Source organism: Siphateles boraxobius, unplaced genomic scaffold, assembly GCF_051911475.1.
Source record: "Siphateles boraxobius isolate OS27281-9 unplaced genomic scaffold, OSU_SipBor_1 22, whole genome shotgun sequence".
NCBI classification, from domain to species: domain Eukaryota; kingdom Metazoa; phylum Chordata; class Actinopteri; order Cypriniformes; family Leuciscidae; genus Siphateles; species Siphateles boraxobius.
The window spans coordinates 10,694,775-10,707,444 of record NW_027508833.1 but is presented as its reverse complement, the minus strand read 5'-3'; the positions used below and the strand labels follow the sequence as shown (position 1 = coordinate 10,707,444).

The 12,670-nt window shown below is 38.7% G+C and overlaps 1 protein-coding gene across 11 annotated transcripts in view; it reads left to right on the top strand.

Annotated features, from left to right (window-relative positions):
* Nucleotides 1-12,670, top strand: part of ralgapa2 (Ral GTPase activating protein catalytic subunit alpha 2) — a 214,882-nt gene that overhangs the window by 74,559 nt on the left and 127,653 nt on the right. The gene's annotated exons all lie outside the window — the stretch shown is intronic.

The window sequence follows — 12,670 nt, the reverse complement described above, 5'->3', positions numbered from 1 at the left end:
GTCCGGGCACTGCACTTCCGTCTTTTGCGTTCCGTCAATATTACGTTATTATATATATATGTGTGTACTTATTTATTTTTAAATCGATTTGGGATATTTGTGAATCGATTCAGAATCGTCCACGTCTGCATTGCGATGCATCTAAGAATCGATTTTTTCCCCCACCCCTAGATTGATGTTACAGCTAATGGTCATGAAAAACTATTAAGGAACGTATTTAGGAACACCAAAATGACTGCTGTGTTCGTTATTACACCCAAGAACAGAACACCACAATCGCTTCGACGCCATTCTGCTCCAGCGTATCAACAATGGTGGACTACGATGACAGCTCGCTCAGGGCGGGTCTGTGTTGAAACGCTGCTGTCAATTATCAATCGTGGGAGGGGTGTCCAATCTAGTAACGTAGAGCTGCACAATTAATCGAATTTCTAATTGCGATTACGGATGCCACGATTACGTAATCGTTCAAAGCCGCGATTACAAAAGAAAATCCACTCTGCGTGTGTGTGTTTAGAGCATAATTATGTAATGAGAGGCGAATCACGACTACTTCAGACAACCCAGCACAATATGACATACCAGGCAGACGTAAGTGTACGCTGAAATAAAAAGTCTTTCACCTCAGAAAAACGGACTTTACTGTCCTGTCAGCCGTTATATTGTGCTCGTAGCGAGCACTCTTCAATTGCACGCGCAAATGCGGTGGCGCGCGCTGTGTAGCGCTTCACTATATAAACTGAAAAAGAAACTACGTGCATGCAACGTCGTTACAATGTAAATTATTAAGTCACGAAATAAAAGTAAAATACCAATAAATCACGCGTTAGCTGAGAAGGATTTGCATGCAGGTATGATTTTCATTCTATTCACCAGGAGCTGTTTCATTAACAGTTCTTGTTAGTATTGTGTATTTACCATGGTAACTGTCGTTTCCATAACCCAAAAATGCCACTTTATTTTCACTTTGTGTTATTTTTTATATTATTAAATGACTGGGGTGGCTTATATCAACATTGTATTAACAAAAACTAGTTTGGGACTGCTATTTAATTGCTTTAGCATAGTCCTAATGTTTTTCTAGTCTTTACTATGAGTCATTCTTACAATTTATGTGTATGTTAAGTAAAGGGGGACAGTACTTGTGTGTGTTAACAATTTTTGTGTAAACATGTATTAACAGGGCTCTCAAGTTTTATCAAAAGTTTAGAGTGAGATTTAGGGGAGGAGCCACCCAAATATTTGCAGCAGCGGTCCCTCGACCCAACCAAATTCGCTTCAATTTTTGCTAGCAGTTCAATTTTGCCTATTGTTCATAATTGACCAGCACAAATGGAAATTATAACAATTGTTAAATCTGATAAAAAGACAAATTCATCCAAATAAAATAAATAGTTATATTTAAAAAATACAAATTTATTGAAAAATAAAAATAAATTTGACCCCAAACAAGCCAGCTGAACATCAGTGCTCAATGTACATAACATTGTGTCATAACAACTTGCCCTGAGCATGTATGCCAAGACCCAAACGGTCACCTTTACAGGGGTCATCGGATGCCCATTTTCCACAGGTTGGTATGATTCTTTTGGGTCTTCATGTAAAGTTTGTAACATACTTTAGTTAAAATTTCTCAATGGTTGTGTAAAACAACACCCTTTTTACCTCTTAAAAAACAGGTCTGTTCACAGTGACCCGTTTCGGTGCATGTCTCTTTAAATGATAATGAGCAACAACTTTTTTTTGCTTTTTGAGGATTAAAAAAAAGTGAATTGATTTTTTTCATTGCATGGTGATTGTGTCCACACACTGCAAAGACACATTTATTTGCAAATACCATATAAAAGTGTATTTTGCATCCGATGACCCTTTAAAAGCAGTTGGAGAGTTTTTGAATGCATCAAAAATAATTTAGCACGAATTTAGCTATACTCCTCAACATCAGCTCTCACTGTCTTTGATCGCTGGCAAGAGATATCGTCCAGGAATCGTAAAATCAAAATGCTAAAAAAAATAAATGAAGATGTCCGCAAACCGCATTCATCAGATCGTGCTCTTTCAACTTCCACTCCGTGTGTGCGCGTGTTGTCTAGTAACGAACGAGCTTGCAGCGGGAACACATAATTTACCCGGAAACAACTAATTCTAATTTCTGATTGGCTGGTAGCTAGGATTTAACTCTGTATAACTCGAGACAGATGCTATGAACTCGGCAGAAAACTTCCCTCCGTTTGCCTGCGCCTCGTCCATTAATTGTATAGCGGGACAAGTTCCCTTACTCCTCAGCGTGAGAAATACAAGGTGTGGCGTGTGAGCGTGTGAACGGGTTGAAATGCGTGTGTCTCACGAGACTTGAGAGCCCTGTATTAATATTATATGCCTATTGCCTATATATAGGGATGTAACGATTCACTCAACTCACGATGTGATACGATTCATGATACTGGTTTCACAATGCGATTTTCTCACGATTTTTTTAACAAGTGATTAATTTAAGAAATTATAAATTAAAAAGTGTCCCTTTTATTATTTCTCAGACAAAATGCTGCACATTTCTTTTTCATTTTTAAATATATTTGTCAAATAAAAAAAATACATTGAAATTAAAAAAAAAATCCCTTCAAGGTTGTTTCAACTCAGTCTTTCTGTCTGTCTGGTCAAGAGGGTGGAGGGTACATTTACATTTACATTTATTCATTTAGCTGACGCTTTTATCCAAAGCGACTTACAATTGCTATATATGTCAGAGGTCGCACGCCTCTGGAGCAACTAGGGGTTAAGTGTCTTGCTCAGGGACACATTGGTGTCTCACAGTGGATTTGAACCCGGGTCTCTCACACCAAAGGCATGTGTCTTATCCACTGCGCCCTCGCCCTTAAGCGTACCTTCCCACACTAAGTAAAAGACTATGTAAAATTAGTACCACATTTAGAGGGGTTTTAATTTTGTTATAATTTGTATCATTACACTAGCAAGAGTAAAAAAAACACACATTTAGAAAAATATGCCATAACCATCAATAAATAATATATATATATATAAAAATATATACACATGTACACATTTAGAGAAAGAGATCGTAAAATAAATACAACACCTGGTTGCCACGGAAACACTGGTGCACCTTGTGATCTCCGTGGCTCTCGCACTTGTCGTATTAATGCCTTTTAAATGAAAAAGGAGGTGACTTGTGCTTCTCACGGTGGTGATTATTATTAGTCTACGGAAAGTCAAAATGTCGCCACACCTCCGATTTGATGAGTCAATATCTACGCTTGCCGTCGCCATGTGTTTGACGGCGCGTGCACACCAGTGAGGCACACACTGGCACGGCGCGAGCGGAGCAAACCAAGCGTTTTCAGTCCATTCCTATAGAAGTTGAGGTTGGCTCACACAAGCTCAAGTTCCATGAATGAAGTGAAAACACTCGCTAGCTTCGCGCCAGTGTGTGCTTGCTGCTATTGTGCCTGTAAAGCGAGGTTCACAACTTCACAGTAGGCTACAGTAAACGACCCTGCTTAAAACGTGTATCGCGATTCGTTTAACATGTCAACCGACTTGAATCGTCACACATTTTTATCGATTTTCAACCGGTTGCAAGTGTATCGTTACATACCTACCTATATATATATATATATATTCAATGTAAATTGTGATAATCGTAATTAATAATCGCAATTACAATTTCAAGGGAATAATCGGCAATTATGATTTTTGTCATAATCGTGCAGCTCTATAGTGACGTCACAAGATCGATCGGCTCAATTTTAGGCAGGGGAAAACATGTAAGGAGATTAAAACAAAATCACTGGATGGATTTTTATCATTATAATATTTTTGTGTACAGGCACTGTCAACACACATGTCAGTACAATCAACTTGTAAAAATGCATGTACGCATATGACACCTTTAAAGCGCAATTAGCAGTGAAAGTCAACTCCTTTCAGTATGTGCCGTCAGACTGTTTCTCAGCGCTGTCAGAGAGAGGCTCGCACATGAAGCCAATGCTCATGAAGTGCGTGAGAACCAAACTGAACAGAGTGATTTTTGCTGCCTATTTGGGCTTGAACGGTTAAATACACATACCTATCAAAGACAAAGTCAAAGAGTCACATGCAAGCAAGCAAGTCATGGTTCTCAACCTTTTTTTCCACTGGGTCACACAATGGTCCAAGTGCAAGTCTGACGGGCCGCATATCATTTACATACGATGTCACCAATGCAAACCAATCAGATTTAATGTTATGGTATTAGCAGATACTATTATTATTATTATTATTATTATTATTATTATTATTATAATACACTCTGCAAAACCAACAAATACAACAAGAAATTCATTTTTGTTTAAGTGTGTCGAAATGACTACTTCATATCAGGGTATCATATTTATATCATATCATATTCACCGGTGACGTTTAATTACAGTAAAGCATTTTTCCTCCACTTGAAAACCCTTATAAAGAAAACGCTTGAAGCTTAGTATTACGTTAAAGGGATAGTTCACCCAAAAATGAAAATTCTGTCAGTATTTACTCACCCTCATGTTGGTCCAACCCAGTAAGACCTTCGTTCATCTTCGGAACACGAATTAAGATATTTTTGATTAAATCTGAGAGCTGGATCACTCTGGGCTCATCTGCTTTTCTGTACATAATATATTTTATTAGTATGATGTTTAGGTCTGTTTGGTCTGTTAATATCACTGTCTTAGTACATTAGGCCACATTAAGTGTTTTTCATACAATACTACGATGCAATAATAATAAGATGCATCCCTGACACACACACAAAGTTGACCATGGCAAAATGCAGCTTCTTATTATGAAGACATTTGCTTTGGAATAACCCGTAACCAATGTGAAATAAGTGTCCTCAATAAGAACAGGAAAGAGCAAGAAAATAAATAGGCCTAGGTCATTTTTGATTTCATGTTGACATAAAGTTGACAAAACACATGAATATGTGTGGCCTTAATATAAAGTCAGTATTGTATTTTCAGTTAATGATGGAGAAATACTCCCACGTCCTGTTCCTCTGTTCCTCTATTCCTCTGTTTCTCTTTCTGACGTCCCTGTTTTGGAGTAGCGCACTGAAACGTTTGTTGTATTCGATTGATTTGTATTGAGTTGCTTCCCTCTTCTGGATTGTTTGGGTAATGCAGTGATGTTTCCTAAAATCTAACCTGCAAGAAGTATGTAGTTCATTTTAAACAAGATGTTACTTGATCACTGGTTGATCTAGATGTCATTCAAAATGCTGTTTATTCATAGGTTGTCCATGGCACATAATCCAAAATAACTTAATCAGTGAAGTGATTCAGATCATTCAGTTAGCCTACCTAGACAAAATTCTATCAATTCATTATATTTTATATCACTGTACAATAACTAATACAGAACCATGTGTTTTTAATAAACATTTTACATATCAGTGTATTGCACTATTTTAAAAAAATGTGTTTTAATATATTGTTAACTACTCATTTTCACATAAAGGTTCAATCAGAGTCAGATATTAATTCAGTAAACAAAGTTGTTTGACTCTTCTTTTTTTTTTTGACTTTAATTTGGTAAAGTGCACTACATTTATTACAGTAATGCTATTGTTTTTGTCTGTAATTTCTTTCCAAAAAATGTTTTATTTAAATGTGCATGAATTAAAGAAATATTAAAAATACTAACATGACGCATATGCCCTTTATACTTTAGTGTTAAAAAAAGAAAAGAAAAAAGCCCTTCAAAGTCAGACATCCAGATGTATTACAATTATACAAATTATATTTTCTTTTGTTTTGAAACTCACAATTAAAATTTCTCACAAATGCATGCAACACATTGGACAGATACGTTATGCAATGTTTTGTAAGAAATTTATATCTGTCTTACGATGTCTAAAAACTTCCACCTCTCCATAAATCTCTCACCGCTTGTTGTACACACTACACAAGCATGTCAGAGGGTCTGTCATTGATTGATAGCCTGTTGCTCCGTCAGCATCAAGGCCATGCAATCAGCATCAGGCAGCATGTGACATTGACTTAATGCTAACTTCAAACCTGAAAAAAAAAAAAATACTAAATTATTAATTTTCCTCTTTAAAAATATCAATTAAAAAAGTAAATTCAAAATGACTAACTAAATTTCTATTAGTAGTTCATAATCACCAACACATCTTTGTTTTACATCTCAAAATATTGTTGAGCTTTTCATAGTTACAGCAGTACATGTTTGCAGTCGGCAGTTTACAGTGTCTCTTATGCTGTGCCTTGAGCGATAAATTATCATAAAATGATGAGCTTGATCATCCAGTACGAACCAGGTGCTTACAGACTGTGATCTCTGACCTTCCTGTGGTTTTTTTTTTTGACTGTTCGCTGGTCCTTCTGTCTTATGACTGCCATTTCTGCGTCATGTTAATGGCTTGTCCTTATATGGATGGACTTTTGACTTGCTTGAAATGACGACCCATCTTTGATATATAATGACACATACTATGATATATACTGTGCCTTTTGGATATATAAAACTCAACATTATCAAAATCATGTAATCTGTGGGATGTCTGAACCTCTAGTTTACTAGTTGATCTTAAATGGATAGTTAATCCAAAAATGAAAATTGTAATCATTTACTCAACCTCATGTCATTTTATATATATTTTTTATGCCTGTGTCTCATACCAACTCACCGACTTTATTGTACGTTTACAAGCCTTACCTTTATTCACCAGTTTTAGTGATATTATGACAATTTATGTGTATGTTAAAGCTGCAGTCCGTAACTTTTTGGGGTTAAAAATTATAAAATTAATAAATGTTTGAGCAAGTACATAACCAGCCAGTGTGTTCAAAACTATCCACTTGCCTTAGCTCGATTCTAAACGGTGAGATTTGTAATAATTTTTTTAATTCCAGAAGTACTGGTGAATTTCCGCGGGAAATTTGAACATGTCTTTAGCCCTATTCAGAGGGGATTAACTTTACAAGGGTAGATGGAGTAATGCAATTTTACCACAGGACGTCTGTAATATTAATGGCAAATTTGCACAGGATAGGATATCTCAGTAAAACTAGCAGAAGTGGGAGGGGTATTTGCGCATCACCGTCACCCTCCTGTCGTCATGTGCATATTGTGTTGCTTCCTGATATCACGTGCGCAAACACATATAACCTATATGCACTTACCTAATGCTAAACAATGTTTTTTTCCTCTAACAATTGCTTTCGATCTTCTTTCTGATCTGAATGGTATGTGGAAAACACTTGAGTTTTGACACAGACTTGTCCCAGCGTCGAGAATGCAACTGAACATACTTGAAAAAACGTCGAAGACTACTTTTAAACACGAAATGGCGAAATATTTACGTACGTATATTTACAGCGGGTCTATTCGCACGGGATTAGTATAACCTGAGGTAATTTTTCCAGACCTTTTTACTGAAGGTAAAAGTTGCCGTAATCTTTATTGACACTGTCCATAATGATTACTGAGATGGCACATTCGGACGGGACTAAAATCACAGAGAAGCTCTGGTACCCCACCTCTCCATGTTAAACTAGTCCTGTCCTAATAGGGCTTTTGCGTCATTACTAGGTGTGTCACGATTCTCCAAATCCTCGATTCGATTAAATTTTTGATTCTAAGGTCACAGTTCGATTCGATCCTCGTTTTTACTTTTTTTTTTTAAAGCCGAAACCGGCCAATCAGGATGCTCTCTGTCTTACATGCGCTTCATGAGGCACACACACAAGGTTTCTTGCTCTCTCCCTCTCTGCCGTGCGGGCGCTATACGGTTAGAGCACAGTTTTTTCTGTCTCGCATGCGCGCTCTTGCTCGCTCAGTCTAGATTTCGGGAGATTTTAACTAATTTGCGGGTATCAGGGAGCCGCTATCAATATGCGGGAGACTCCCGGGAACTTCCGCGAGACTTGGGATGTCTGCAAACTTTGGCTTTTTTGAAGCGTGAACGTTGTCAACATAACTCACTGGAAATCCCAAAAACTTCCACACATGCAACTTCAATAAAAGAGGAGGGGGTTCAAGTTCTATCGATGGATCTCCCGCATCTTCAGTTGCCATGCTATCTTTTGAATGGCTGTAGCTAAGTTAGAGGAGTTTGACCATAGACTCGCAGAACTTGAACACGCACGTGACATGGGGGTGTGGCAGCATCGATGATTCCATTTTTTAATTCGAAGTTCGAGATTGTGAATTAATTTAGGTCGATTTCGATTTAAAATCGAAATCATGACACCCTTAGACATTACGTCACATCTGTACACATAAAGAAGGGGTCTCGGCTAGTAGGCTATGTTGCGTGTGAGGATGTTGGAGGTGGAGATTTATAGCCTTTTCTCACAGCACTTGATATAATTCAACTATAATTCAATATAATTCAACTTTAATTCAACTTTAATTCAACAATTTGATGGCGATCAGTCAGCTAGAACCCCTCCAATGCTCACATGTTTCACATGCTCCCTCTGCATGTGTAATTGCGCATCAATGCGGACAACGTACGCAGAAGTATAAATGAAAACCAACGCGTAGTCTATAGCGTAGAGGCTCCGGTGTAGGTATGAATCAGCCTTTAATGACCATGGACAAATTTGTCAAACCAGTTGAGAACCAATGGTCTGCTAATTGACAACCAATGCCAACATCTTTAGACTAATTTACACTGCACCAACAGATACGACCAACACCAACAAAAACATTTGTCGGGTTTCGTCAGATCAGTGGCGTTTTTCAGCACATTTTCAACGATTGAATATTGGTGTTTGTCAGGTCCTGGAATATCTGAAAAGTGAGGTACTGAACTGATTGTGGATGTTGGTTAGCTCCTGTTCGTGTGGTGTAAATTAGCCCTAACAATAAATATGTATATTTTAGTCACACAGTTATTGAGCCTATTCAAGTATTCTCCATCTGTTTGACACGCATGGCAGCTCTCCTTCAAAGACCCGTTTTCTGTCAGGACAAGTCTCTTTGCAAAATAGAAATACCAGAGAATACACATGAAATGTAAATTATGCTTACATAACATCTGTCAGAGCACCTGAAAGGGCAAGCCGCGTTTCACTATATGCTTACGAGTTGGTTGGACCGACCCAACCAGACACAACAACAAACGTGTAGCCAATCAGCATTAGGGGGCATATGACGGTGGAGGAGAGAGAACGAGCAAGAGGGAGATTTGAGGAAAGACTGTAGAAAGAGAGATGGCTGAGAGACATTATAAAAGAGAAAAGCTCAGAGGAAAATCACTGGAAAATTAGGGATACACCGATACCACTTTTTTCAGAATCGATCCGATCCGATACCAAAAATTCTGAGTATCGACTGATACCAATGCCGATACCAGCGCAGTTTTTTTTTTAAAATCAAGTATAATTTATATAACTCTCTGTGTGTTGAACACAATCTACTTAATACAGATAACTTCATTATAAAGAAAAACAAATCCCAAAAATATATGATCATAATCTGACAAAAATGCTATTATAAACTAAATTAGTGGATAATTCAGCAGTAAAATTTAGAAAAATCAGGAGTCCACAATAATTGTATCAAATCTGAACATTTAGTCAAAAAAACAAATACAGTAAGGAGACAATACGTGTAACACTAAATTTGGTAAAACGTTACACATTGCTCTTTGTATTGTTTTACTTTCATGAAAAACAAGATAACAAAAATCAAAAAGATTACTACTATAGGCTACTATACAATTGAGACATGTTTTAAATGTATAGCACAGCTGTTTAATGAGGCTGCAACATATGATAGATAGAAATATTTCATTGCGTCACTGTATTATGATATGAACGGCTGCAATACAGTGCGGATAAAAGCGCATTTTATGCGCATCCCGAGTGCAGAATTATGCGCTTGAAGCAACATGGAACGCGCAGCTCTTCGAGTCCGCATTGAAAAGTTCAATGCACAAACGGAAGACATATTGATGCGTAGTGTATTATACAGTATCTACCTATCTATGCAATAGTTTGAGCCTTTTCTTTAAACAGTTTTAAATTCAGTTAGTGCGCGTGAAGAACAATTATAGTGCTCTGAGTCTACTCTAGTGTTGTGATCTAACAGACACCCGGTAGAAAGTAACATGATAAAGTTACAGCAATAAAGTCCAGCAAGATAAAGTTGTTTTATGCGAAACCATAAACCTTTATCTCCAGATTAGAGGTCTGCACTCCCGCGGGAGTCCCGCGGGACCCGCGGGTCCCGACGCAAAACAGTGCGGCGCGGGACAAATTTTTAAAGGTCATTGCGGGAGCGGGCGGGATGATGAGGTGCACTTGCGGGTGCGGGCGGGAGGGATGATACGCTGCACTCCCGCAAATTAAATATGAGTATAAAGTAAAATATATAAATGATTAAAGTAGCGTACATAATTTGTAGTTGTGAGGGAGATTCTGATTGGCAGCAATAAAAACGTTTTAAGCAGCCTAAACTTGTGAATGTTGTCGGGAAGGGCGGGGCCTAATCTCACGCACACTTGTTTAGAGACAATTCCTTTCCCGCTGCTCCGAGTTCGAATTCGAAAGCTAGTTCAAGTTCAAAATAGACAGCATGGACGAGGAACAGAGCGCCTCTAGTGCTTCAGATAAAGTACTGTTGTGAATATTATGCTGTTCGTAATATGGGACCAATAAATATGTTACCAAGTATTGGTAAGGAATTTTGTGTGCACGCATTTTTTTCCCCAAGACCTTTCGTCAGACAGAAAGTGCGGGCGGGAGCGGGACATTATATCACAGATGCGGGCGGGAGCGGTACTAAAAATGACAAATCTTTGCGGGAGCGGGCGGGAGCGGGACTGAACACTGCGGGAGCGGGCGGGAGCGGGTCTGAAAATTGTGTCCCGCGCAGACCTCTACTCCAGATCAAGTATAATAATAATAACATTTAATCATCTTGGAGAGGGTTTCATCATGTTGACTGTCGTAACCGAACGCGGCGCTCTGTTTGAATGCTGGATGGAGAATGATTGACAGCCACAGCGGAGGGAAAAGTTTACGTGATCTTGAATTTAATGACTTAAATGTTCATTTCTATCTCACATTATACTATATTATGGCTTCAAAACACTTGTGATATAGTGCACAAAAACTTTATGGTGCTTTATAGTGTTTTTGTGGCTTTTGTGGGGCTTAACAATAACACAGAATAGTATACGCACAATTTTGGATTTGGATCGGCCTCGTCTGACCAATACCCGATCCGGCAAAAATGGCAGTATCGGAGCCGATACTGATACTGAATATCGGACCGGTGCATCCCTATGGAAAATGAAGGGTTATGGTCAGGAAAGAGCTTTAGGACCCACATTAATATTAGAAAAGCTTTCCAGCGCTGCAGAGAGCGAAGTGGGAAGGCCTGAAAACAGACATGGATGTTGCTTTGATTCCGCTCCACACGTGAGTAACACTGGATTTGAGTGTCATTGTGTGGCAACTAACAACAAACTGTTGTTTGTTGTGCATGTATGTTCATTTTTTGTGCTTCCTTGTCGTTCGTTCATCCTCTTCACTTTATTTTTCGTGAAAAATAAATTCATTATTCTGTTGCACTTCTACTGCGATAAATACATCCACTCTTGCATTGCGTGTGTAACGGAGGCCAGATAGTGAGAGTTATGTAGGCTGACGACTGCTAGAAAATGCGGTGTTTACTGTTTAGTGTCCTTGTTAGTGTACTTGCCTAACATGCCGGCATTCGGGGTTTGATATCGACTCTGAGCACAGCGGTTAGGATTGGAGGCGGAGCAATAGAGGGGTGTGTTTGGTTTGTGTTTATTTCAAATATCAACAATGTTCAGCAACGACTTTGAGAAATTACATACTGCACCTTTAAGCATGTCTTGAACTATTTGGATCTTGTACTGTCCCTCAGCAGCTTACTCTGTCCTTGCTATTTTTCAACTTGCACCCACATCAAACTACTGTATATTGATATTTTTGCATTGGTGGATCAGTGGTATAATTCTCACTTGCCACGCGTGAGACCCGGGTCTGATTCCCTGCCAATGCAGAAAGTCTGGCTCTTTGGGGGTTGTTGTGGCCTAATGGTTAGAGAGTCTGACTTGTAACCTGAAGGTTGTAGGTTTGAGTCTCATTACCGTAGAGTTGTCAAAAAGTACCGACGTAGGTAGTACCAAGTCCTTACTGAAATTTAAAAAATGTGACGATACCAGCATTTCCTTTATGCGCTGTTGAACGGATTCTTAAACCCCTCTGATTGGAAATTTGGGCACTTTTAAGTCTCTACATTCCGGCAGTAAATGAATGTGGGGGAGTGAATGAAAAGTGCCCTCTTCCACTCTCTTTCACCCTCTTCTCTGGGTGTGTGTTTACAGTGTGTGTGTGTGTGTGTGTGTGTGTGTGTGTATGTGTTCAATACTCACTGCTGTGTGTGTGCGCACTTGGATGGGTGAAACTCAGAGCACAAATTTCGAGTATAGGACACCATACGTGGCTATACATGACATCATATTGCTTGTGAGATGAATCGAATCAGAGTGGATATTCCACCCAGCTCAGTGTATTCTCAGTCATGTTCATCATGTGATAAGCACACTGAGAATGGATAACACAGATGCAGGAAAGCCTGCGGTAATGCTTCATCCTTATGCTTGGAGAGACACTGCAGA